Below are 27,369 nucleotides of genomic sequence, written 5' to 3' on the forward strand. Positions count from 1 at the left end.
CAGAGGACCCATGTCAATAAACTCAGCCTGCTCTAGTTTTATGTTCCTTCCACCCTTATCCCACACCCTTAAAATCCATTCCCACACATATTCACCAGGTTTCTGCTTGAATGAATTAGCAAACTCATTAAGCTCCTTAGTAGTGTAGCGAATTTCCTCATGGACTACACTTTCTACCTCCCCTCTAGGAGCCTGTTTTGCTTTGAGTCTGGTTACAGGTCTAGAAGAAACTATTGGTGGGCCGTGAGCAGACTCTGCAAAATTAATTTCCTCATGTGGGGAAGGCATTATTTCAAGAGGTGGGGCTGAGGGTACTACTTCCTCAGGTGGGGCAAACCCTTGAGAATCTGAGGATTCAAAATTCTCAGCTTCAACATGGTCTTCCCACACATCCCCGTCCCATGTTGTAGGATCCCATTCTTTGCCAATTAGAGCCCTTACTTTAACTGTCGACACACTCTGAGGCTGAGACTTGAATTTTCGCTGTAGTTCAGCCAACCTTACAATGAGAGTTTCTGTTTGATTTTCTGCAACTTGAGCTCTATTGCTACAAGAGAGAAGATTCTCCTCAAGGACACACTTAGCAACTTTTAGATCGTTTACTTGTGTCTGGAGCCTTTCGATTTTATCACACAACTCCTTCCTTTCATTCATCATTTTTTCCACAGATACTAAGAGCAGCCAGCCAGTAAAATCATTTTTCGATTTTTTCCCCATCTTGTAGAAAGCTTTGTGCACTGAATCACCTAATTCATTAAGAAAATCAAGGGCATTAACTTCTTTAAGTTCGGAATATAGTTTCAACCATGGGTCTTCAAAATTCTCTGAGCTCCCAGGAGGGAGAGAATCTGGAGAGGTTTCAATAGTTGAAAGTGCTGGTGGATCAACAAGCCAATTCCAGAATTTTAAAAGATTCATCCTTGTACTTCTGTTACTCTAGAACCACTCCTGGTACCAACTTCTGTATTAGTCAGGGTTCTCTAGAGTCACAGAACTTATGGATAGTCTCTAGATAGTAAAGGAATTTATTGATGACTTACAGTCGGCAGCCCAATTCCTTACAATTGTTCAGTCGCAGCTGTGAATGGAAGTCCAAGGATCTAGCAGTTACTCAGTCTCACACGGCAAGCAAGCAGGCGAAGGAGCAAGAGCAAGAGCTAGACTCCCTTCTTCCAATGTCCTTATATTGTCTCCAGCAGAAGGTGTAGCCCAGATTAAAGGTGTGTTCCACCACACCTTTAATCCCAGATGAAAGGCGTAGCCCAGATTAAAGGTGTGTTCCTTAAACTCGGAGATTCAATCTTCTGGAATCCATAGCCAATATGGCTCAAGATCTTCAAACCAAGATCCAGATAAGGATCTCCAAGCCTCCAGATAAGGGTCACTGGTGAGCCTTCCAATTCCGGATTGTAGTTCATTCCAAATATTGTCAAGTTGACAACCAGGAATAGCCACTACAGACCCCAACCTGAGGAGAGAGAGAGAAGGTGGAGAATTTTTTGAGGTTTAAGACTTGGAAGGGGGTTCTTCCTCAGAGAGAGGAAAATCGGGGTGGAGTTATGCAGGCTTGGCCTCAGCAGGCAGTTGGGCACCTTCCAGAGATAATGGAATCTTCAGGGTTGTCCCCAGTCTAGAACAATGGGAGCAGAAACCAGGAAGGAAGCAGAGGGAAGGCATGGAAGAGAACAGGCAAGACAGGAGGGAAGAGAGGAGGCAAGCAGAGACACTGATTGATCTGGCTTCAAAGGGGAGGAGGAAGAGACTGAGGTTGGAACAGGAAGGAAGAAAGCAATAGTGAGGTCAAGGGCGTGGGCAGGAAGTGGCTCAGCTGCAGAGCTGGGAGGTGTGGTGTAAGCTTTGGGACTCCGGTGGTTGGGAGCCAAGTGGTGGCTTGGGAAGCTGGAAACAAAGGTGGGCTGCAGATGCCTGGAGCAAGGCTGTGTGGGAGCCTCCCGCGGGGTCGTCCCTGAGCACAAGAGAGAGCCAGGATCCTATAGACAACACCTTTTATGTGGCAAGTTATTTTTGCTGTGAAGCCACGTGGTTGCGCCAGGTAATTATAGGGTAAAAGGAATTAAGAAAGACATAATTTCTCTCCATCAAAGCCTGTCTGTTTTACATCTCCACCTCGCTCTGGCAGGCAGCCTTCCTGCCTTCACAGGTGCCTCTTTGATTTCAGTCACGTAGGAAAGGAATTTGAAACACTTTCAAAGCGATTAAAGAGAGGAAGCTATTGGAATGTGGCTAAATGCAATAATCACATTAACTGTTTATGGCCACGGGGCTTTCAGCACCAACGTCCTTGGGTTAGCGTGAGCAGGGGCTGGGCTGCTGAGAATGGCAGTAGAGATGGCGATGGCAACGATGACAATGCAGGGCCAGGTGGACATAGAAGGGCAGGTGGAGGATGGCTTAGGGCCGGTGCAGAAGGTGGGGGAGCAGGTGGAGAACAGCCAAGGGCAGGTGCAGTGGCAACAGAGGAACAGCTTGGGACAGCCAAAGGCCAGGCATGTGTGTGTGTGTGTGTGTGTGTGTGTGTGAATATGTGACTATGTGAATGTGTTTGACCCCTGGCTCTAAACTTGGATCATGTGTGGCAGGAGAACCGTGACAAATTGCTTCTCAAAGGCTCCAGGGCCTTTCTTTAACAACGGCTGTGACTGCCCTCCATAGACTGTAGCTCAGAGGCCCCAAAGAAGGCAAAAGTCCCAGCCCTAAGTGCCCTGGGGTTGAAAATTGAAAAGTTCTCACGGAATGAAGAACCTAGTAGCCAGGTCAATGAAAAGGTTTGGGTATTGTGTGGTTTCTTCTCTCTCCTTGATGGAACCCTGTTGTGACCATAGCAATGACGTCTCCATCGTAAGCACCGATGAGTTCTGGCTGCATGCCCCAGGTCATGCCAGTCCCAACTCATGCCTCTGGTCTTCTCCACTTTGTCCTTCCAGGATCTGGGGCTAGTTAGACAAGCCTGCAGTCAGTTGGGCAGCTTGTCAGAAGGGAAAGGTTGGACCTTGTCAACATGGGCAAAAGCTGACAGAATTTCTTCTTTATGGAAAAGTCTGAGCTTTTTTTCTCACAAGGTCTTCAATGAATAGACCAAAGTGTTCTAAAATAGTCTCCCTTCCTTAAAGTCATGGACTTTAATCACATGTATAAGGTAACTTCACAACAATATACAGATTCCTGTTTGAATTGGGGACCATACCTTAGCCAAGCTGATGTACACAATAGGCTATTATCATCCCCCTACTGTATCTCACTAGCTAATGAGGCACCTGAATAGGAACAGGAGGCATGGGCTGGAGCAAGAGAAGAGATAGGTAGCAGAAATGATCTTAATGACTGGCAGTCTGGACAATAGTTTCCTCTGGCATCAGCTGCAGACTGTATCTGACTTTACACTCACTGGTGCTTCTCAGAGCTTTGTGGACCCCCAATACCATCCACTTTGCTGGGCTGCACTACATAGCACATGGCTCAAAGACTCACTGGCTTGGAACCAGCACTTATTATCGTGGTCACGGGTCTGCAGGTTGATTAGAGTTTGGCTGACTTAGATTCTGCTTGGCTATTGAGTCTGTTTGAGACTGTGGCTCCAGCTGGCCATGGCTTCAGGTTGTGGATTTGGTTCATAGCTGCTTCTGTGTTCAATCTCTGGTCCAAACCTAGGTTCAATCGCTGCACAGGTTCTTTAGATGGCAGGTTACCACAACATAGGAGGGAAATACCTCAGCATCACACAAGAACATGTGCATCCTTGTCCTGCTCACCCGTATCTTACCCATATAGAATCCCCCCAAATGGCTAAAGACTGTCACTGACTTTGGTTGAAGTCAAGACAATATCAATTTTGCCTCTTCCAACCTACCCTGTAAGGCTACTTTCTTATTCTGAATGAACTTGGCAGAATGCCCCTCTCTTCTCTGGTCATGTTTTGATCACACAGTATCCTCCTTAGCCCCAGGACAGTCTCAGTCCAGTGATTAGAATGTCTAGAAGGATGATGAGAATCAACTATACTCACTAGTGGCCACAGGCAGGCTGTTACTGTATCACCCTGTCATTAAGAACCTAAGGATTGGGCCTATAACTCAGCATGTTACATGAAGCATGACTCTTGTGTACCTATTCTCTATGGACAGTGTAGATCAGTGGTTCTCAACCTGTGTGTCACTACTCCTTTAGGATTTGAACAACCCTACCACAAGGATTACCTATGACCATCAGAAAACACAGATATTTGTATTAGAATATATAACAATAATAAAATTCATTATGAAGTTGCAGCAAAAATAATTTTATGTTTGGGGGTCACCACAATATGAGGTGGTGTATTAAAAGGTCATAGCATTAGGAAGGTTGAGAATCACTGGTCTAGAACCTTCTCCTTGGCCCGTGATTCCTGTAATGTTCATTATACAGATCTTTTCTAGGATCCTGTTGCCCCTTGAGGCATCCTCTCAGGATAGCTTCTCCTAAGACCACTTGGGGTAACATATCTCCCCCAACTCTCTAAAGTACTGTCCCCCTACATCTCCAGCCAACTGTTTTCCTTTTTAAAAAAGAGTAAAAAGCCAATCTACTATGTCCCCAAGCCCCATGGAGGAGCTGTAGCAAGCAGGTTTGAGTTTTCTTTCTCTAACAGGCCCCACCCTGCTCCCAAGAGATCCCTTAGGTCGCCATGCCTGGCTGAGTTCCACTTATGCGAGAAGGCTTGGTTGCCAAGTTTGGGATAATTGGGATTTTATCTTCCCCGTCTACTCATAATCACTTCTCTCTTTCTCAGTCAAGCATGTCCCCTGTGCCGCCTGAGGTCTGCTGGACACCACATTCCGAGAGACATTTCCTGTCAGCTTCATTGTGCTTCACAGAGCTGGTGGCCATATGAGTTGCTCATTAAGGTGGCCTATTGTCTCAGCCACTCTTCACTTCCTCAGGTCAGTTTGTTCTCTTGCACGAGGACTAAGCTGCTGGTTTCTTTGAGCTTCCCATCCAGAGATACAGTCCGTAGGAAAACCATGAGATCAGGATAAAAAGTCCAGGCTGGTGCCCAGGGGCATGGTTTATTCTGAGTCCCACGGAGGATTACTTTGGGCAATCACAGGGTGAATGTGAATGCTGATTACATCTGCAGGTACCAGCCAAAGGAAATGAAGTGTAACTATATAATGTTAGGCAAATTTAAAGGATTGTTATTTCTACTGGGCAAGATAGCTACTTCCCAGCTTAAGAGAATAACCTCTGAGGTCAAATCCAAATTGCCTGTTTTATGCTTCTGTGAGTCTCAGGACAATACAAGAAAGCTTTCGGTAGAGGAACCACGCCTCTTGGACAGCCATCTGTGCCCCTTCACTGTTCCCTGTGTGACCTCTCTGAATGGTGGTCCAGCCTAGCTCAGCTGTGACGTGACTTGAGGAAAAAAGGGGAGAGAGCTCACATGGATTCCCAGCTCAATTCTGATATTAGAAAGCTCTGGGCATTGCAGGTTCTGCTGGGCTCCCAGGGGCCAGGCTGGTTCTGACCTCACCTTGCTCTGGCTGGTCTCCACTTACTTCATGTCCCATGGGGAATAACACCTCTCTGAAGGTGTTGAGCTGCAGTGGTTGTTTTTCTGGCTGCTACATGATACTCAGTCACCTGTTTGCTGTCACACTTGCCACTCGGAGTAACAATGAATTATTTGATGAATTGTTTGCCGATCTTTCTTGCTTCCAAGCTGTGAGCAACTCTAGACTTGGCTATAATTGATCCCCAAGACCCTTTGGTGCACAGCTGAAGCCCCACCCACACCAGAGGAAGTGCCGGAGGCAGAAAAGAAGAAATCAACACACACACTGCCTCTGTCCCAATCAGCATCCAAGGAAGTCTCAAGGTGAGGCTGCAATGCAGCCTTCTCAACAGGATTCTATAGAGAAGTGGGATGCTAACTGATTTCCAGAGGTGGCCTTGTTCCAGGGCTCTCTGAAAATGCTACCTGGTGATGAACTTGACTTTGTTCTTCTGAGCTAAGGGCACTGGCCCAGTGGGCCATCTCACCATGGCTCTACTCACCTGGTGGCCAGCAGAGTCCACTGAGAGCTGACTTCTGGGAGTCGTTGCTGGAAGAGAGTCTGGCAGGAAGAATTGTCAAGTATCTCAGCTGACTCCCCAGAGGAGATGAATATCCTCCCCAGGGACAGCCAAGGTATACAGCACTGCTCAAGGGGCAAGGCTCAGGCTTCAGAGAGTCAAGTTCAGACAGCCATGGATCTGGATATGGTTGGGAGGCAGGAATCATGTTCTTAGGAAGATACCATCTTTCTCTGAGATTGTGAACAGTCCCTTCCCCTCTCTGAACCTCAGGTTCCTATCTGCATTGGGTAACATTTAAGTGTTTAGATTCTCAATCCATTGCCTGGGATCAGATCCCAATTTGCTCTGTTTGTTTTGGTTTAGTTTATATAAGTAAGACTTTCAGAAAGCTACTTTTCTTAAAAAGGGAGCCGGTCATAGTTCTGATATTACAGGTGTGTACCTCTCTACGTTCTAGAACCTGCTTTTTAACCAACTGTCTAGTAACCTTTGTTGTTCACCTGGGCCACCTTGCCAACTTCCCTTTTTAAAACCTGGCTATAGAACTTTGCCCATCAGCAGGACATAGGATGTTGGTATTTTATTCTGTAGGCATCGAGGAAGCCCTGAAGGGATGTGGGGAGGGGGTAGAAAGTCATCTGGCGCTGCACTTTATAAGACTTGCCCAGTGACTCTGCCCCTCCCCACCCTGCTTCGGGTCAACAAGACTGATTTTGAAAGAGAGATTCTTGACAGACATCACTGCGCTGCAGCTGTGGCAGGCCTGCTCCTTTTCAGCCTTTGCAGCCTCTCTGACAGCAGGCAGGCCATTAGGGGCTCCCTGGCCTTCCGTGATGGCTTGTTAGCACATTTAAACCCTTTGTAGGAGGCTCTCCTCTGTGTAATTGGGCCTTCACTCTGCTGCGCTTCCTGGCCATAGTGCTTGTTAGCTGTCAGGCAAGGCTATGAATTTGTGGAGTAGCCAGCAAACCTTATTTTTTATAGCTAAGCCTGCTGGGTGAGGACCTCATGGAAAGACACCAATAACACAGGGACATATTGTATGAAGGAGGAGGAGGAGAAAGGAGGAGGAGGAGAGAGAGAAGGAGGAGGGGGAAGGAGGAGGAGGAAGAAGGTAGTGGGGCTCAGCCTGGGAGTGGGCAAAGTGAGAGACTAGGAGGTTTGTACAGAGGTCAGTCAGTTCAGTGTGCTGCATGCTCAGAAGTCATTTTTGGTCATCTGCTTTCAGCTCTGTGACCCCTTCCTTGAACAGTTTTACAAGGCTTACTCAAGCAGTTTGCAAGTATAAGGATAGTAATGTCACAAAAGGAAGCCAGCCACTGTATAGAACCTAGCTTGTTTGTGGCCCTGGAAGGAAAGTCTGTGCGCCTATTGCTCTGGACCATTTGAAGAGCAATGCTGTGGTGTCCTGTGCCTAACTTCTGGATCTTGGCTGATAGGGGAGAGTCCCTCCTGTGTGCTTCCTCTCCTGCCACTTTGACTATCACTAGAAAACAAAAGTCTAGTCTCTACAAAGCTACCTCAGACCAACCAGAGATTTCCATAAAACTCTGTCCAAGGCTATGAGTGAAGTCTTTGTCAAAAGGGAATTAAAGAGAAATAGGAAAAAATAAGGAGAGGTTAGAGTCATTCTGGATCCTCGGGTTTTGAGTGGCCCTCCAGACAGAGCTAGGACAGATAGATAGCAGCACCGTGAGTGGTAGCACTGGAAAGCACAAAGGTCTTCAGTGGATGACAGGCAACCTAGAAGGCAGACGGTCACAACCAGACTTGGCTTGCACTATTTTCTGTGCAGTACTGTTGCACACCCTACATCCATGACCTCTATATGGAGAAACACTACCCATGGTTCCTTGCTGAATAGCTTGTTTGTTGGGTTAGACCAATGGAACAGCAATGGAAAACTGATGTCTCTTTGGTGACCCTGCATCTCACTAGGTTGTAATCATCTGAGTATCTTCCAGAACCCCCTGTTCTTCCAGACCCACGGTGGCAATGTCTTCTCTGTGTGACTAGAATGTGTGTGTAGCTTATGCCCACAACACTGAGAGAGAGAGTCTGTTAGATTTGGGTCTCGTCTGTGGTTTCATCTAAGCTGATTTCCATGTCCTGCCATCACCTGACTGACAGAGTTTCTGTTCCCTGGGCTTTGGCACCTTGAGACAGGTTTTTTTGTTTGTTTGTTTTTTGTTTGTTTTCCATAGTATTGACTTGCTCTGACCTTGGAGAAATTTTGAACTTGGCACAATATAAGGATCAGGTGGAGGCTGTGAAGAAAAGAGGCACACAGTAAGAGTTTGAAATGAAAGGCTGAAGATAGGCCTTTGGCACTGGGCCCCACGGGATCCTTAGCGCACTTCACAGGAGGGGTCTGTAAAGTATCTCAACTCTCCAGGGATCTCGTTGTTGTCACTGAAGATCCTTTGACTAAGGAAGGCCCAGAGCAAAACTGCCTGTGGGTAGGAGTCAGTAGGCATTTACAATGGTAAAATGGCATTTTTAATCAGAACAGTAATAGGCTACTTGGAGAATTTTGATGTGCAGAAGATTCCCTTGGAATCCAGAAGCAAAGTATGAGCAATTAAGGTCACAGTGAGAAGAGCCTGGAGCATGAGGAGTGTGGAAAGAGATGCTAAGGCAAGGCAGGTCCGGGAAAGGTTCTAGAAGACAGTAGACTCTCGCCCACGCCGGGAGAACATTCTGGAAAGGGATCCATGGAGGTAAGAGTAAGAAAGATTCGAGTTCTTAGTCCAGGAAGTAGGAGGTGTGTCCCTTGTGACGTGTGGCATCATCTGCTTGGGGGAGAAGAACCCAGGGAGAAGAGGAAGCTACTCCCCCACCTCCCACCCCCCACCTCCCCACCCCCCATCGCACCCCCCACCCCACCCCCCACCCCCCACCCCCCATTCAAGAGGAAACCTAGCCAATCATAATGCAACTCTGTTTTGGGTTTTTTTGGGGGGGTTCTTTTTTGCGGGGCGGGGGGCAAAAAATATTCTCTATGGCGTAGACTATCCTGGCCAGGATGGATGGCGGCAGATTCAGGATGCTCTTCATTCCACTGAATGAGTTCTACCTTCTCCAAGCTGAGGGCAAGGTGACACTTATGAAGTGGTTCCTAGTCTTCTATTGGTTTCTCTGAAGACTGAGAAAGATGTGGTCATGAGGACTAATTGGTCACCCCTATGTGGGCAAAATGAAAATAACCAAGACATGAATATGGGCACTTGTATTTCCCCGACTGCCCCATGGTTCCCAGGGCCTGTGACCACAGGCATCTGGGTCCTTAGCACACAGACGGCCTATTGGTGGTTCTCTTACTTTAATAGGGTGTCGTAGCATATTTGAGCACAGATGTAGTGTACACATCTGGGCTTTGGAGGACCTCTCATCAAGGAAGAACAGAGAGAGCATTTAGGAAAGAACAATGGCACCTCTTTTGCTTTCCCTGACAGATCTCTGAATCCCACATGGTGAGGCTCCGTGCTCACATACATCATTGCCACAGCTCAGCTCACAAATGTCTCCACAGCATGGCTTACTGGGAAGTGTAGGAATTACCTTCAGAGCAATCTTAGAAAGTCAGGACACATCCCCATTCTTTAACCATTCAGCACATGCTTTTTTGAGTGACTAATAGATTGTATTAGGTGTTGGAGAGATAGGTATAGGACAACAAAGACATCTACCCTCAGGGAATTTGCATTCTGAAGATTCAGGCAAGAGAGAAATAGATGTATAAGATACTGGCAGACAATGAATTCAATGAAGGAAGTGGAGCAAGGGCGACATGAATTATTGGTAATTTAAATGCAGGGGTCAAAGAGGTCACAGCTGAACGATAATATTTGAGTAGAGACCACGAAGAAAGCCAAGAGAAGACATGAGGGAGCAGTTTTGGTTAAAGGAACAGCAGGGATAGATAGAGGTCCTGAAATGGGAGTCCTTTTAGACTGTAAGATGGGCCTCTCTCTCTCTCTCTCTCTGTCTGTGTGTGTGTGTGTGTGTGTGTGTGTGTGTGTGTGTGTGTAAAAGGGAAAAGGCTGGCAGCAGTGGAGTGAACAAGAACAAAGAAGTCAGAGAAAGCATGCCTCTCTTATCCTGTGCCTCTTAGTTTCATAAACCCTCACCATTAGCACTGCCTTTTATTCTTCTGGAAATTTATTGATTCCACACTGACAGTTTTCAGGGACACAATTCAAGGTTGTCTAAGCCAATGGTTCTCAACCTGTGGGTTGTGACCCCTTCAGGGATTGAATAAGTCTTTCCAAAGTCATTGGAAAACACAGATTTACATTACGATTCATAACAGTAGCGAATTTACAGTTATGAAGTAGCAAGGAAAATAATGGTATGGTTGGGGGGTCAGCACACCATGAGGAACTGTATCAAAGGTCACAGCATTAGGAAGATTGAGACCACTATTTTAACTATTGATGTAGCTGGGTTGCAATGTCAACTGTCACCAGCTGTTGCCACTAATGTGCCCAGCATCTTCTTTTTAATAGGTTTCTCCTTTCTAAATATTCAGGGCATTTAGTTGGGTGCACGGTGGGGACCAGGTACTGTGGAGGCCACTGTACTTCAGCAGTTGGATGCAGATGTCTGGAATGCAGGTTAAAGATTATAATGAAATGAGCTAAAAGATGAGCCTTTGGCCTCCAGGTAGCAGAGCAGCCAATGCCCACTCTTTGATTCTGCCATTGAGGTCTCAGCAGGATCCATCCCTCCAGCTGCTCCCTCCCCATCCAGCCAAGACTTCAGCTATGTGACATCATTTTATTGATATTGTTGGTATTATTGAGGCCACTCCAGTAGAAAATATCCATCCCTCTTAGTATCAAACCCTCCGAACACCCACCACCACCACCACTGCCAAGTTCCCGCTTGTCTTTCTACATCTCTGAGACCTGACTCGTAACTCTGTTTACAAGTTGAGGTCTCTGACAGTTAGACTAAGTAATGCTTCCCAGTGTCATGTTGCTCACTAAGCTACTGGCTCTCACCTGAGAGTCTGCCCTTCCCATCCTGCTTTGCTCAGCTGGGGTTGAGATGTCAAGAAGCCTTTTTATATTGCCAGTAATTTCTTATGGGGTTTTGCTTATAGATGACACTGGAAAGAAGCTTTGAGGTAGAAGGAAGGAGAGGAGCCCTCCTGACATCTTGGCAAGTTACCCCTGTAGGAGACTCAGGGAAGCCATTAGTCTCCCAGGATCCTTGCTGCCTTCAGTCAGTCTTTGGCCCAAGGGTGTTAAATGTCTGCTGGCGTGGTTCTCCAAGTGTCTGTGTCCTCAACTAAAGGGCAACAGAGGGTCCTCTTTTCCTTTCATTTCTTCTGGAAAATACTGCCACTTCTCTTGTTTTCTTAATTTGTGAAACTCCATCTACTTGCCTGTGAAGAGCTCCTCAGAAACACCCTCCTCATTACAATCTTAAATTAAAATTTAGTAGACGAGGCACATGGCAGAATAAACTTTCAATTAAAATATACACACTGCGTGGTGTGTGCCGGGAAAGTGGAGCAAACTCCCCATGTCTTAGCAGTGAACGTGTTGGAGATTTCATTTTGCTATGACATCTCCTTGGAATTACACTGCTAATTGATCACATTGTGTCTGTCTGTTATTTAAACTTTCAATAAAACGGAGATTAATGGAAGGTGTAATCCTCCCGGGCAGAACAAATATTCCCATTGCTCATGTCAGGTACAGAAATGAAAGCGCTCTGCTAACAGCATTTTTGCATTCCGTCTGAGCTCACGAAGTTAATCATGGGAGATACAGTGATTCCTTAATTGCTTCAGTGAAAAAAAAAATCCTACCCCATTTCTCACCCCAAATAGCTGCCCTTGTCAGAGTAGAGTGAAGTGGCCAGTTGAGAGGCAGAGCCAGGCATAAGAGCCTAGTGTGGCTGGTGTTCAAGGACATCATCTACCCAGTGTGCTGAGCAAAAGTGCCTGGAGCTGGGAAGGGTCAGGAGCCAAGGGCACCCTGAAACACTCTGTGATTTTGACAAGAGTGGAAGTGAGGTATGTGAGGAATGGGTTCCTCATGACTTGAGACTCCTGGGTGTGTGTGTTTTGGGGGGGGGGGGAGTAACATATGCCACATCAAGAAGCCACTTAGATAGTATAATGGCTATTTCTCATTGTCAACTAGACTGTATCTGGGATGAACTCCAATACAAAATTGAAGGGCTTACCTATGATCCATATCTTGAGGCTGGAAGACACAAGTTTCTGGCCTGGATCTTGGCATAGTGGCTATGCAAAGCTTAGGCCCAGGCAAGGTAGTACAGGCCTTTAACCCCAGGACATTAAGGCAAGGAGATCTCTAAATTCAAGGTCAGCTAGCACAAAATGAGGCCAAGATCCAGGCGTGGTGGTACACACCTTTAATCTGGGCCACACCTTCTGCTGGAGACTTACATAAGGACATTGGAAGAGGGAAGATTTGCTCTTCTTCACCTGCTTGCATTTACCTGCCAGCACATCTGTTGGAATCTATCTCTATAGAAGGCCAGCTTAAACCACTAGCCTCGTGGGACTGAGCAACTATTAGATTCTTGGACTTCTCATTCACAGCTGACCATTGTTGGGGTAGTTGGACTACAGACTATAAGTCATCACAATAAATTCCTTCAATAGAAAGAGACATTTCATAAGTTCTGTGACTCTAGAAGACCATACATCTCTAAGACATGGATTTTGGTCAGTGTACCAATCACCTGGCTTTCTGTCCACCCAGTCCCACAGGTCATTTAGTAATGACTACATGTAGGATAGGGTGGTATTTCAGTTAAGGTCACTATTGCTGTGATGAAGCACCATAACTAAAGTAACTTGGGGAGGAAAGGATTTATTTGGCTTATATTTCCAGATCTCTTTCATCATCAGAGGCAGTCACGACAGGAACTCAATCAGAGCAGGAATCTGGAGGCAGGAGCTGAACCAGAGGCCATAGAGGAGTTATACTTACTGGCTTGCTTCCCATGGGTTTGTTCAGCTTGCTTTTTTATAGAACTGAGGACCACCAGCCCAGGGTTGACAACACTCATAATGGGCTGGGCCCTCCCTCAAAATGCCATACAGGACTGTCTACAACCTGATCTTATGGAGACATCTTGACTGAGGTTTCCTCCTTCCAGATGACCCCAGCATGTGTTAAGTTGACACAACACAATCCAGCACAGGTAGGGACAGGATCATGGGATAGATAACACAGCTACTTTTCCAACAAAATTCAAAGATGAAAGAAACTCCATTAGGCATGGGCATAAGGGAGAATGGAGACTATGAACACTTCTGATACATCTTAAAGCTTCCACAAGCAGGGTGGGTGTAAGCAGTGGAGTATCAGACAGGGTTAACAGATAGCTCTCAGGATAGGAAGGAGGAAAGCCCTAATAGAAATGTTTGCTACTTCTGTGGTGTAAATGTTTTCTGCTGTGGCTGGATGAAAGTTACCAGTAGGCTTGGGTGTGTCCTGACCATTTAGAAGTTGTCAATTATAGTACCCCCGGAAGAAGCAATGATACCAATAAAAAATAAACAGCAAAGAGGACATGAAAGAGCTTAAACCTCCAGGCCTGCTTTTTTCTCTGTTAGCTCTGCCTTCCTCCAGTTCCAAGCAGCAAAGCATTCTGGGTTCATTGCCTCAGGAAGGAAAAGTGTGCTGTCCCACATTTTTGTTCTTGTCCCAGATTTTATGTTCTCAACTAACGTACCTAAACAGAGCCAGAAATCTTTGGGACATTTGGATACAAATGTGTAAGGTCAGGAGGTGGAGAGGAGTAACCACCATTTCATCCCTAGAACAGCCACCTCCACGTACCAGGGAAAGGGAAAGCAAAACCCTGAAGAAAGGCTCAGTAGAGTGGCCTCTGTGTCCTGGGCAGAGCAATCAGGCTGGCAGCTACCTTCTGGACAGTCCTGCAGAAGCTGTAGGGCACAGAAACGGAGGTAGCCATCCTCTGGAGGAAGCTCCAGATATGCCTGAGTAAGATGCAGATATGGTAGACGAAAGTCACAGGCTAAGCCTGGGAAATGGGAGAGGTTTCCACACCTGCAATGGCCTGATGTGTGGCCCATGTGAGGAGCAGATAGCATGATGGGAATGCTGCAGGGGTGGAGCAGTGGCCACATCTCAATTCACTGGAGTGTGAGTGTGGTCAGAGTGAAATGAGCAGGCCTCTGGCTTGACTCACTGACTTATACCACTCTTGAAGAATAGGAAGGTTGAAACGAAATGAAATTACAAGGAATTTCAGCTAGCCATAATTTTCAGGCCTTATCTTTTAGATTGTGAGTGAACTTCTGTATCTTCACTTTAGACTTTTTATTTTGAAATAAAGGACCCAGAGAATACATAACTTAGGTGCTAATGTAGAGGGTTTTAGACAGCGATATTGTTTCTTCTTTTGCTTCTTCCATTTGAAAGATGTAAAGGGGGCAAGTGTAGGGGTGCAGGTCTGTGGCCCCAGACTTTTAGAGGTGGAAGTAGGAGGATCCAGAAGCTAAGGTCATCTTCAATTACATAGCATGTTCAGGTTGAGCCTGTTCAACATGGAACGCTGCCTTAAGAAAAGCAAAGGAGAAAGAGGAGAATGAACAGGAGGAGGAGGGGAAGAGGAGGTCCGCACACTTAGGCCCGATACTGTAGCATGAAGAAGTTCCCTGCAGCTTTCTCTGGGACACAGCTAAGAAGTAGTCTGTGCTGTGACTTGACATCTCTCAGTCTAGGGTACCTGGCTCCTCCATGCTTCTTGTCAAGTATGCTGTGTTGGACTAAGTCACATCATGTACCATGTTACCCGGAAGACTTTTCATTTGTTTTGAGGATTGGACTGAGACTCCTCATGGGGACGACTGGAGAGGCACTCTGAAGGTTGATCTCCCAAGAGGCTCCTCTGTTCCATCCTCTCTCTCTCCCCTCCCCCTCCCCCCTCCCCCTCCCCCTCCCTCTCCCCCTCCCCCTTCCCCTCCCCCTCCCCCTCCCCTCCCCCTCCCTCTCATTTCCTCCCCTCCCTCTAGGCTATAGAGCACAGAGGGAAGCCTGTTCTTCCCTTTAAGGCTCCATTGGTTCAGGTCTTTTATTGTTTCTAATACTATCCCTTCCACCTTGATGCCCCCTCATTTCAGTAAACCTCATTGAAGGAAACTGTATGTCATCTTCCTCTGTGAAACTCTGCTGGATGGTTTTATGTCAACTTGACACAAGCTAGAGTCATTTGAGTGTTGGGAACCTCAACTGAGAAAAGGCCTCCTTAATATCAAGCTATGAGCAAGCCTGTTGGGCATTTTTCTAATTGGTAATTGATGTGGTGCTATTCCTGGGCTGGTGGTCTTGAGTTCTGTAAGAAAGTACGCTGAGCAAGCCATGATAGGCATGGCACAGCACCCCTCCTTGGCCTCAGATCCTGCCTCCAGGATCATGTCCTGTTTGAGTTCCTGTTCTGACTTCCTTCAGTAATGTACAGCAATGTTAGAAATGTAAGGTAAAAACCCTTTTCTCCCCAACTTGCTTTTAGTCATGATGTTTCCTTATAGCCATAGTAACCCTAATCAAGATGTGAACCAACTGCCGCTGTCTTTCTCTATAAGGAGTTGGAGAGAAAAAAAAATATAAAAACTATCTTAGCTCATAGTTTTGGCTCAAGGGCCATTTGAGTCGTCCTTCTGTGAGCAACAGCATCTTCCAGGCAAGAGAAAGTCTCCTTGGTCATGACCTCTTCTCTCCAGAGGTCCAGCCCACCTGCTCGCTGTCTCCATAAAACTTCCTCTCAGCAGCTGGCAACTCTCTTGTGTTTCACCAGGGACATTTGTGTCCAGTGAGAGCCAGTTAGGATAAAGTGCATTCCCTTAAGGGGGGGAGCAGCAGGAATATTCTTTCTTTGGCCTTGAAGCTTTCCATCTGGTTATAGAAAGTCTCCCCATCTTTACTTTTACAGTGCTAGGGATTGACCAGGGGGCTGTACAGAGGGCTAGGCAAGTACTCTACTACTGAGCTGCATCCACCTCTGGCTGTAGAAAAAAAATTCTTTGCATGGTAAGAGGCCCCACTATTCCTTCCATCTTTCTTCAACAAGGGGCACTGTCTTTTAGTCATATAGGGCTCCTAAGGAGACGCAATAGGTTCACAACCTCAAGAGCAAAGCCAATAACTACAGCCAGTACACAAAGTGGGAAAGTTGGGTTTTTTTTAATGCTTAGAGGTAGGAAGGCAAAGTATCCAAAGATAACATGATTTTCTTGATAAGAGGGAAGAGACAGAGACAGAGACAGAGAGTTATTAGAGGAGGTCTCTCTATATATTTGTACAGAGGAAGCACTTTGGGAATGGTGCATTTCTACATATGCTCAATTTAAGATACACACTTGCAAGCATGCTTGGTTCGGGTTATAATCTGAGAATCAAGTATGGTGGAATACTTTAAGTCAGAATAATGAGAGGCAGTAGGAGAGTGATCCCCAGCTGCAACAGGAACTTCTGGCTTTCATTGTTGACATTTGACAGCTATGGTGGGCTAAGGGAGAGAAAGCACAGCATGGCCCAAGGGAGGCAGCCTGACTCTGGCAGAGGTGAAACAGAAGCTCCACTAGAGCAACCTTTTCCCTATCCCCACCCAGCCCAGTGGTCTCAGCCTGCTTGTTCTCCATGCCGTCAGAGAAACAAACAAACAAACAAACAGTCTTCATGGCCAAGGGAAGGGCACCCATGAGGAAGAGCTAAAACAGAGATTATGTTCATTATGAACAAACCAAATTTCCTTTCTCTGATTCTGTGCTTGTTTTGTTTTTCTACCTTTGAGGGGCCATCTTCTGGAATGTTGGGATACTGATAGTTCATGATGGAGCTGAGCTATGGCTGGACCAGTGTTATTCCTATAGTGCCCTAAATGGCTCCAGGGCAGTTAGAATTAGAAATTTCATTGGCAAAGCAGCCTGCCCAGGCATTTCCTTTGTCAACTGCATGAATTCTTATTTGCTATTGAAAGGCAGCTCGTGGTCCCGGATGAAGAGACAGGCAACACAGAGGAGGGGAGGTGCCATGTCAGCCTGAAGTGAATATGAGAACCTGCTGTCCCTGGCAATCACTCAGTCAGTCTCTCTGAGAAAAGGTGCCAGGCTGGGCACTGAACCCACTATTGAGAGGGGATGGCACCAATCAAGCTGCTCACCAATATGGACACTAGGGTGACTCTAATGCCAGGCAGGTTTGCTTTGTAAACAAGTACTAAGGGCTAGGTGACATTCAAGGCTTGGATCTGAAGAGGTCAGGCTTCCCATGTGTTGTGTGAACCTCACAGCCTCAGATGCCTGTTTTGTCAGAGGGTCAGAGAGTTGTAGGAAGCCACAGGCTGAGCCCTGCTCTTGACTTCTGTCGGGACTTTGGCCTCAGCCTCTGATATAGCCCTAATCTACCCACAGGCAGAGAGTTTGTAGTTGTACTTCAAATGAGCCCTTCATGCTGTGTGAGAAATGCAAAAGTGCACAGGTAACTCTGGATGGTTATGCTCTATGCTGCCAGCATAGCTCAGAACTGGTTCTCCTGTCTACAGAGAAGGAGCAGGCCAGGAGAAAGAATGCTCTCTCTCTCTCTCTCTCTCTCTCTCTCTCTCTCTCTCTCTCTCTCTCTCTCTGTGTGTGTGTGTGTGTGTGTGTTTGTGCTCCCACACATGTATGCATATGTTCCAAAAAAGGGGGGATGTGGGGAAAAGGCCAACTTTCTTCTCATGTGTCAAAACCATTCAACCTCAGGCTACTGAAGAAACCACCAGTGAACCCACCAGCAGCCACCAACCCCTCAGTCCATGTGGCTTTAACTCCAGCTCAATTCTGTCTTCTCAGGGACATGGGGAACTAACTGGGGGCTCTGCCCTTGAGGATCTGCAGCAAAAACAGGCCAGGTGGTATGGATTGCAGACATGCTGAAGAGTTTGTGATCCTTTGCCGGTGCTCCGGGGAGTCGCCTGAAGACTGAGCAAGAGCAGGCAGTGATGGCTGTGGGTCATGACAGCTGAGCACTCAAGTGGATAAGCACATCAGACACCAGTGAGCCCTGCTTATCTTCAGCTTTTACAGACAACAGTGGCAGGGGACTCTGGAGCATGTTAGTGGAGTCTCAGCAGCATTTATGTGAGCAGTGTGTCTTCAGTCAAGGAAGCAACACTTCCTCTCACTTTGTGCGTTTGCAAGTGCTTGCTTGTAAGTACATCCTGTTTAGAGGGGTCCTCCCTCACCTTCTAAACTCTGTTGATGATATTCTTCCCCTAGTGATTATTAAAATAGACCTGACCATGCCATTCGCCTCTTAGAAGTCTTTGGTGAATTCAAGCTGGACATAGAGTAAGTCTCCTTTCTTAATCTTTGCTCTCTCTACAGTTCTGCCCTTCATCTTGGTACACATGTGCTTATATGTGTGTGCACATCCCTCTTTCCACTCATATCTCTCTAGACATTGCTGTAATATACAAATGTTTCTGTATTTCCTTTACCCAGAGCTCTCTGGAGCACCATTCTTCTGGGCCTTCTGGTCAACCCCTATCTTCCCTATCAGCAGAGATATTCTCTAAGGCACAGGCCTTTGCAGATGTTGTCACCTTTTCTTACAGTCAGTGTCTTCTTTACCATCTGGGTCATCCTTCCCAAACTTACTCATCATTAGGCAAACATTTATTCCTGCTTGGGCCCCTCTGAGCCGTCACCTTCTCAGTGACTGTCTCACTCCTCCAAGTTGCCTTAGTTTCTCTTTTCTCCTTGGTTCCAATACCTTCAAAATGAAACTCTACAAAATTTCCAGACTAAATTGACTGATTTTTTTTCTTCACATGTTAAAAGGAAAGTATACATCTTTGACCCAGGAGTCCCTTTTTGATAAGAATGTTGGCTCCTATGTGTGGCACAGCAAGAACTTTGTCTCCCCCAGTGTGTGGAGTGGCACATTGAAATAACCATAAGTCTGCAGTTGGCTAAACCACAGCACATCAGTGTTCTGGGGTGGTATGCACGTACTGAAAAGAAAACCTAGTGTTCTATGGATGGGTTGTGATTAAGTATAACAATTCACTGAGCAATGTAAATGACATAACAACACACATATGCGCGCGCACACACACACACACACACACACACACACAGCAGGGCTTGGGAAAGTCAGTGATGTATTTACAACACAATCATGAAGACCTGAATTCTGATCCTAGTACCCATCTAAAAGCTGGGCATGGTAGCACATGTTTGTAACCCCAGTGCTTGGGGAGAGAAGACACAGTCTGATGACTCTTACTGCCCAGCTAGTCTAATCAAATCAGGGAACTCCAGGTTCAGTGAAGAGGTTACATCTTAAAAAGTAGAGAGTAACTGAGGAAAATACCCCATGATGACCTCTGATGCACACATCTCACACATACACACACACACACACACACACACACACTCACACACTCACACACACTCACACACACTCACACACACACACACTCACACACACTCACACACACACACACACACACACACACACACACACCACATACATTAATAATAAATAAAAGTAAATTCTCTATAACTTTCTTTGGTGTGTCTTATAACAGAGGGGGAAGTCTGTGGGGTTACCCAGTAGAATGATAACATCAGTAACCTTGAGCATGAGATGCAAGATTGATGAGCAAGGACTGATGAGACTCAGTGGTTAGAGTGACTACCATGCAAGCTTGACAACCTGAGTTCAATTCCTGGATCAAGCCATAACACATGAACACCTGCACACAAGCACATGCACATACACACACATACACACACACACACACACACACTCACACATCACATCACATCACATCACATCACAAACTGTACACATACATGAGTAAATAAAAAGTTGAACGTATGGGTGGGGGAAGTCTATCAGTTTTCCATTGTGCATCTCTGAATTCTTCATTTTATTGTAACAACCACACACTTCTTATATAACTAGAAAAAAAAAGTCCAAGGAAAGAGTGAAATGCTGTTTCTGTTGTAAGTCTTAAGTTCTCATATAGAGGTGAGCCAGCTTGTGCCCTTTCTCTCCTAGGGAATGCAGACACATGGGGACACAGATCTATACTTGTTCTCCTTGGGAGCAACCATTCCCCAATTCTCTTAGGAAGATTCCACTCCTTACCATCTACATTGCGCTTTCAGGGAGGCACAAGGCAAGCTCCTGCCCCACAGCAGAAGTGTGTGCTGGAGACCCTGCTTCTCCATGCTCTTTGTTAACCTTTTACAACTTTGTCAATTTGATGGGCAAAAAAAAAAAAAAAAAAAAATGCTTACTGATGTTAAGCATATGCATGAGCTGATGTGTCCGTTGGTTCTGTGGATTGCTTTTCTGTGACCTTTGTCGATTCTTCTATGTATTGGTAAATACTGCTTCCTTCATCTGTGTAGTCAAATTTATGTGCAGGCAGAGCTTCCTTATTATTCTCAGGGTGTTGGCATCAAATTCGTATTTTTAATCTTGGGGTCAGTTTTGCTAACAATCCATCTAGTTTGTTGTTTCTAAGGCTAGACTTTTTGTTTCATTGTTTGCTTTGTTTGCTTGTGCGTGTTGTGTTTCTATTTTCAACTTATTGATTTTTGTTCTTCTGGTCATATTTTCCTCCCTTCTGCTTGACTTGAGTTGATTTTGCTATTTTTCCCCTTGGCTCTTGAAGTGGAGGCATAGATGTCAATCTGAGACTGTTTGCTGGCACACACATCTACAACTGGAAATTTCCCACCAGCACTCTCACTGTCCACACAACCTGGTGTATCTTTATGTTATCTTTATTTAGTGGGGGGGGGGCAGTTCTCTTGCGATTTCCTCTTTAATTACAAATTTTTAAAGATATATATTGTTTAGCTTTCTAGTGTGTCTTTGTCAGGGTTTGCATTCCTTCACAAAGCATCATGATCAAGAAGCAAGTTGGGGAGGAAAGGGTTTATTCAGCTTACACTTTCCACATTGCTGTTCATCACCAAAGGAAGTCAGGACTGGAACTCACACAGGGCAGGAACTTGGAGGCAGGAGCTGATGCAGAGGCCATGGAGGGGTGATGCTTACTGGCTTGCTTCCCCTGCCTTGCTCAGCTTGCTTTCTTATAGAACCCAGGACCACCAGCCCAGGATGGTACCACCCACAATAGGCCCTCCCACCCTCGATCACTAATTGAGAAAAAATGCCTTACAGCTGGATCTCATGGAGGTATTTCCTCAAGGGAGGCTCCTTTCTCTGTGATAACTCCAGCTTGTGTCAAGTTGACACACAAAACCATCCAGTACATAGTGCTTGAAATTTTTTCTAGTTATTTTTATTGTACTGACTTCTAGTTTGATTCCATTGCACTCAAAAAACATACTCTATACAATTTCAGTTCTCACAAATTTGTTGAGGTTTGCTTTACAACCCAAGATATATGGTCTGCTTTAGTATATGTTACATTGGAATTTGAAAGGAATGTATATCTTGCATTTTGAGTGCAATGTCCTATAAATGTTGATTAATTCCTATTGCTTTTTTATTATATTCCCTGATTCCTCACATCTGTCTCCCTCCAACTTCGAGACCACTCCCGAACTTGTTTCCCCCCCCACCCCCATTTCACTTCCTTCTCCAACTTTCCTCCCCTCTCACCCTTACACCTCCCTCGGCCACTTCCTTATTCTTTTATAATCCATTAAATCCAATCAGTGCTGCCCAAATGTACATGGACCCTCCACTGGCCCATTGGGTCCTATCAATAGTCACATTCCTAAAGAAAACTGATTCTCTCTTTGCCACCAGCCATTGACTGTCAGTAGATCTTCATATAGGGGAGAAGCCACAATTGTGAGCCCTTTCCCTCCATGCTGAAATGTTGAATGGCTAGATTTTTGTCCAAGTCTTGGACAGTCAACCATAATCATTGGCTTCACATATCTTGTACTTCTGATGCTCAGCTTTTAAACATGTAGAAATGTCTCTCTTGTCAGGCCATGCTGTCCCTCTTGGTCTCTTCATTTCTGCTGCTAAGAAGTCTAGTTTATCTCCCATTAATTCAGACACTCCTGTTACTATTTTTTCATGTTTGAATGATTTAAAAATTCCAAAATTTTATTTTCAATTTTCTGACATCATCACATTTGAGGTGATTTTCTTGTAGACAAAATGCCACTGGGTCAAGTTTTTAAAATCTACTTTGGAATTTGTCTTTTGGGTCGGCATCTTACTGCATCTATTTTTGTGATAAAAAGCCACAAACCAAAGCAACGTGGGAAGGGGAGGGATTATTAAGTTACAGTTACATCACAGTAGGAGTCAAGACAGGGCCTTGGAGGTGGGAATGGATGCAGAGGCCATGGAGGAGCGCTGCTTATTGGCTGTTCCATGTGGCTTGCTTAGTACATTTTCTTTTATACTCCAAGACACTTTGACTAAAGGTGGCACCACCCAAAATGGTCTGGGCTTTCTTACATCATTCACTAGTTCAAATACCTCACCGACCTTATCGGCAATCTTATGGAAGCATTTTCTCAATTAAAACTCCCTTTTCCCAGATATGTCTAGATCCATATCCAAATACAAAAGCCAGTCAGCATGTTGTATTTATATTATTCATATTTAATGTAGTTATTGGTTTATTGGGCTTACATGTCATTTTCTCTTTTCTTTGTGCACTGTTTTACATTAAAAAAATATTCTTCTGCCTTCCCAAATCAGTTTTCATATTTTCTATACTTTTCCTAAAGGTCACTTACACTGGGTCTATGATGATGGGCAGACAGTTCTTTTCTTTGGGCATTTACAGCACACTTTGTCATTTTCTCTAGTCTCCATGGTTTCTGCTGCAAAATCTTCTGTCATTCACATTGTTCCCCGTGTGCTCGGTGATGTTTCTTTTGAGATTTTTGTTTGCATTTAATTTTCAGAGTGTGATTTTACTGTGTGCTTGTATAGAATTCTTTAGATTTGTCCTGTTAGGTTTTTAATAGTCTGTTGGATCTGTAAGTCTTTCGTCAAATTCAGAGCACTTTCAGCCATTTTGGAATAATTTTCAAACACCATCTCTCTGTTCCGATTCTTCTGGCACTATTATCTTATGAACATCAGACCTTTTGTGATGGCTTATACGTGATCCTGAGGTTCACATTTTTTTGTTTTAGTCTTTTATCATCACCAGTGTTCATCTGAGTAATCTGTAGTATTCTCCACTTAAGTTTACCAGCTCTTTCCTCTACATCCTCCATTTTGCCATTAGCTGACCCACTGTGACTTTCATTGTGTTGTGTCTTTAATTCTAAAACTTCCATCTGATGATTATGTATCTCTTCAATTTATTCCCTCGAACTTCCTTTGTTGAGACTATTTTGTTCAGCTATTTGCAGTTGCTCATCGATGTACTCTTTACAACTGATATAAAATCTGTGTGACCATTCATACATCTATTTTATCCACATTGCTATCTGTATTAGCTTCCTAGAACTGTGCTAACAAGGTTCCACCCTCTGAGGTAACTAAGTGTAGCTAGAAGCCTGCAGTGGAGGTGCGAAAATTTGTTTCTTCTAGGATCTGGCCCAAGCTTCTTATTTAGTGTCTGATGGCAAATGAGAATTCTTAGCATTTCCTGGATTATGGATTGAGATACACACACACACACATATACATATACATATACATATACATATACATATACATATACATATACATATACATATACATATACATATACATATACATATACATATCCCTGTCCTTACACAAGGGCTTCAGATCTCCTGGAGATGGGGTTAAAGACACTTGTGAGGCAGCTCACATGGGTGATGATAACAAATTCAAGTTCTTGAGAGAAACAACAGATACTCTTATTCACCTCTGTAGCCCACCTCTTTAAATAGGGAAAACAGATTTGATTCCTCTCTCCTGACTTCTTCATAACTAATTATCTCTGAAAAGACCCAACATGGAAATAAATGTGCAGGGTGTGGTACTTGGAGCTTGAATTTCAACACACTCTTCTTACTATGATGACTAACGTTCTCCAAGTCCGGAAAGCTTAGATATTATGTTATGGAATTGTCTGACTAGAGATTTGTTGTTGTTGTTGTCAACTTGACATGAGCTGGAGTCATTTAGAAAGAGGGAACCTCAATTGTAGGCATGTATGTGGTAAACTTTCTTGATTGATTGTTGGTGTGGGAAGGCCCATCCCACTGGGAGCCACAGCTACCCTTTGGTCCTAGATGGTCTAAGGAAGGTGAAACTGTAGATCAATCCAGTAAGTAGCACTCTTCTATGGCCTGTACCTCAGTTTCTACCTCTGGATTTCTGCTTTGAGTCCTGTTTTGACTTCCCTTGTTGATGGACTGTAAGGTGTAAGATGAAATAAATCCTTTCCTCCCCAAGTTACTTTTAGTCATGGTCTTTATCACAGCAACAGAAAACTATGACAGGGGAAAACCTTCATTCATTTGGTATTAGCATAACAGAATACCACACCCTGGGGAAATTACAAAACACATAATTTTAATTTTTCAACACATAGTTTTAATTTCTCAAATAAAATGTTAGAAGCTGAGAAGTCCAAGATCAAAGGGCCAGTGTCTGGTGAGGACCTTCTTATCAAGAGAGAGATGGAGTGAAAAAAGGAAAGAGGAAGAGGACTGAAAGAAACAGGGTGTCAAGTTCTTATATGAGGAGCCCATCCCTTTGTTAATGGTGCAATTCGAACTCCCTTTCATGGCACCTCCCATCAGCCCTCACCTGCAATACAGCTGTGTGGGGATCAAGATTCTGATACTTTCTTGGAGGCCTCATCCAGACCACAGCAGACTCTGATCTTACTTGGGTCTTCTGTTTTCTATGGTCTCTTCTGTTATCACTCCATTGGGAAGGCCCTGCCTTGTACTGCTGTATGGACATAGAATTCTGGGTTCCATGCTTGGTTCCCATCAAAATCAAAGTTGGTGCATCTCTTTGTTAATTAGAATATCTCAGGCTTCTACTGATAGTTACATAGCTCAGAGTGTAAAGGACACAAGTCATGCACAGGTGCCTCATTGGTCCTCAGGAAGCTTGCAGAAACACCAGAGGGGTGTGTTCTTTATTATTGATGGTGTATTTTGCATATTTTAGCTCTCCACTAATTTTCTCTGATATCATCTCACTGGGGAGGAAAACCCTTGTTGCTTGATGAAGATGGAAGCCTTGGGGTTCCATGGAGCATGTGCTGATGTGCATAAGGTAGAGACCAGAGTATTTTAGGTGATATTTCCATTCAGAAATGTTTATACCAGTATGTTTTGCATCTTACTAAGTAGTCTTTCCCCTATTGGTGTTCAGATGCCCATATACATGGGATTAAAGAAAACTTAGAAGTTTACTATTGTGTCTTCCCATGGGGCTTGAAGTTCCAAGTCAATTACACATATTAAAAGGAATGAACAAAAGTATACCTCTTTTATCTCATTAGAAGAAGTCCCTGGTAGATGTTTGTGTAGTCTATTATTATATGGTAAATTATGCAAGGATTTTAGTTGGTATTGAACAGTCCTTGTATTGTGAAAATAATTTCTAGCCATACACACAGAAGTCTTCTTTTAATGCACAACTGAGTTTAATTTGCTAATGTTTTATTTAGAATCGCCGCATCTGCATTCCTAAAGCAAGCTGGCTTATAGATCCTTGAGTTGTGTGTGTGTGTGTGTGTGTGTGTGTGTGTGTGTGTGTGTGTGCACAGGCGTGCCTAGCATGCCTGTATGCTGCCACTTTCAGGGGTTTATGTATCTGGAGAAGCTAAGTTGAACCGCTAGGATTCATTCATACTGAATACCAAATAGTCTCCCCTGTGTAGCCTTTGACCTTGGTCCTATTTAGCACATCTTTCAACCAGTTTCTCTTCTGCCTTCCCCCATCATCCCAGATTCTTGCTTTACACTCAGTCATGTTTGCAATATTTATTTGCCTTGGAAAAAAATCATTACATTATTTACTGGTATGTAGTATTCTCTAGTAACCTTCAGTCTCTTTATATAGGCATATTTACTTTTTGAAATATTGAGTGTTTGTGTTCCCATTCTTTGATTCTTTGCAAGATCTCCAGAAGCTTGTACATTTTATTAGAATTTTCAAATAACCAGTTTTTATCTTATTCAGTTCCATAGACATTTAAATGCGTTCTGGTTTGCTTTATACCACAAAGATTCAATCTTGCATTCTACCTTTTAAAAAAATTCTGCAGTTTATTATCTAGATTATTGAAGTGAAGCTGGGCTTATTCATCCCCATTCTTTCTTCTGGTTGCATCTGGTGTTTGGCATGATCAGTCCTTCTTTAAGGTGAGTTTTGTTTCTCATTTTACATAATTCTTATTGTTTGTGCCTTTTTTATTCCTTGACATTTTCTTAAGATAAAATGAAGTAAATCATGTGTATTCCCCATTTCTTGATTCCAACTCCTCAACACCTAATACCCTAACTTTCTTTCTTTTCTTTTCTTTTCTTTTCTTTTCTTTTCTTTTCTTTTCTTTTCTTTTCTTTTCTTTTCTTTTCTCTTTTCTTTCTTTCTTTCTTTCTTTCTTTCTCTCTCTCTTTCTTTCTTTCTTTCTCTTACTTCTCCTCCTCCTCCCTCTTCTTCCTGTTCTGCTTGACGACCTCCTAAGTCTAGTTAGTGTTGCCCATATGTGCATGGTGTAGTGTAGGGCCATCCTCTAAAGAAGTGACTCTCAACTTTCCTAATACTGTGACCCTCACATGTGGTAACCACAAAATTATTTAATTCCTAATTCATAACTGTAATTGCGCTAGTTTTGAATCATAATGTAAATATCTGTATTTTCCATTGGCCTTAGGCAACCCCCATAAAAGGTCATTTGACCTACCCCCCCCCCCCCCGCAAAGGGATCAATACCCAGAGACTGAGAACTACTAAAGTATGGGAAACCTACCAGTGGCCACACAAAGAATAATGAGGATCCCAATAGTGGGAGCAGGCGCTGCCCCTGACTCTTCTACCTACTGGTGGGGCCCCTTTCCTCCTACTGGGTTGCCTCCACTGGCCTTGATGTGATGGTATGTTATGTGCCTGGTCTTATTGTAGCGTGTTATGCTGTGTTTCCCTGATGTTCCTAGGAGCCCACTCTTTTCTGAGGGGAGTTGGGGGTGTTGAAATTGGAGGAGAGGGAAGTTGGGGAGGGTCTGGAGTGAGAGGAGATGGGGAAACTGCAGTTGGGATGTAATGATATATGAGAGAGAATTTTGAAAGTGTGTTTGGGGTGGGAAGGGAGAAGAATGACTCTTTCCCCAGCAGC

At 44.5% G+C, this 27,369-nt stretch overlaps 1 long non-coding RNA gene across 1 annotated transcript in view; it reads left to right on the top strand.

Annotated features, from left to right (window-relative positions):
* Nucleotides 1-5,847: 5,847 nt before the first annotated feature.
* 9230020A06Rik (RIKEN cDNA 9230020A06 gene) overlaps nt 5,848-27,369 on the top strand; it is a 56,648-nt gene continuing 35,126 nt past the window's right edge. Inside the window, exon 1 of the long non-coding RNA NR_152165.1 lies at nt 5,848-6,184. This is a non-coding gene — a long non-coding RNA (RIKEN cDNA 9230020A06 gene). The remainder of the gene's footprint in view (nt 6,185-27,369) is intronic.

The sequence above is a fragment of the Mus musculus genome, chromosome 11 (genome assembly GCF_000001635.26).
Source record: "Mus musculus strain C57BL/6J chromosome 11, GRCm38.p6 C57BL/6J".
NCBI lineage: Eukaryota > Metazoa > Chordata > Mammalia > Rodentia > Muridae > Mus > Mus musculus.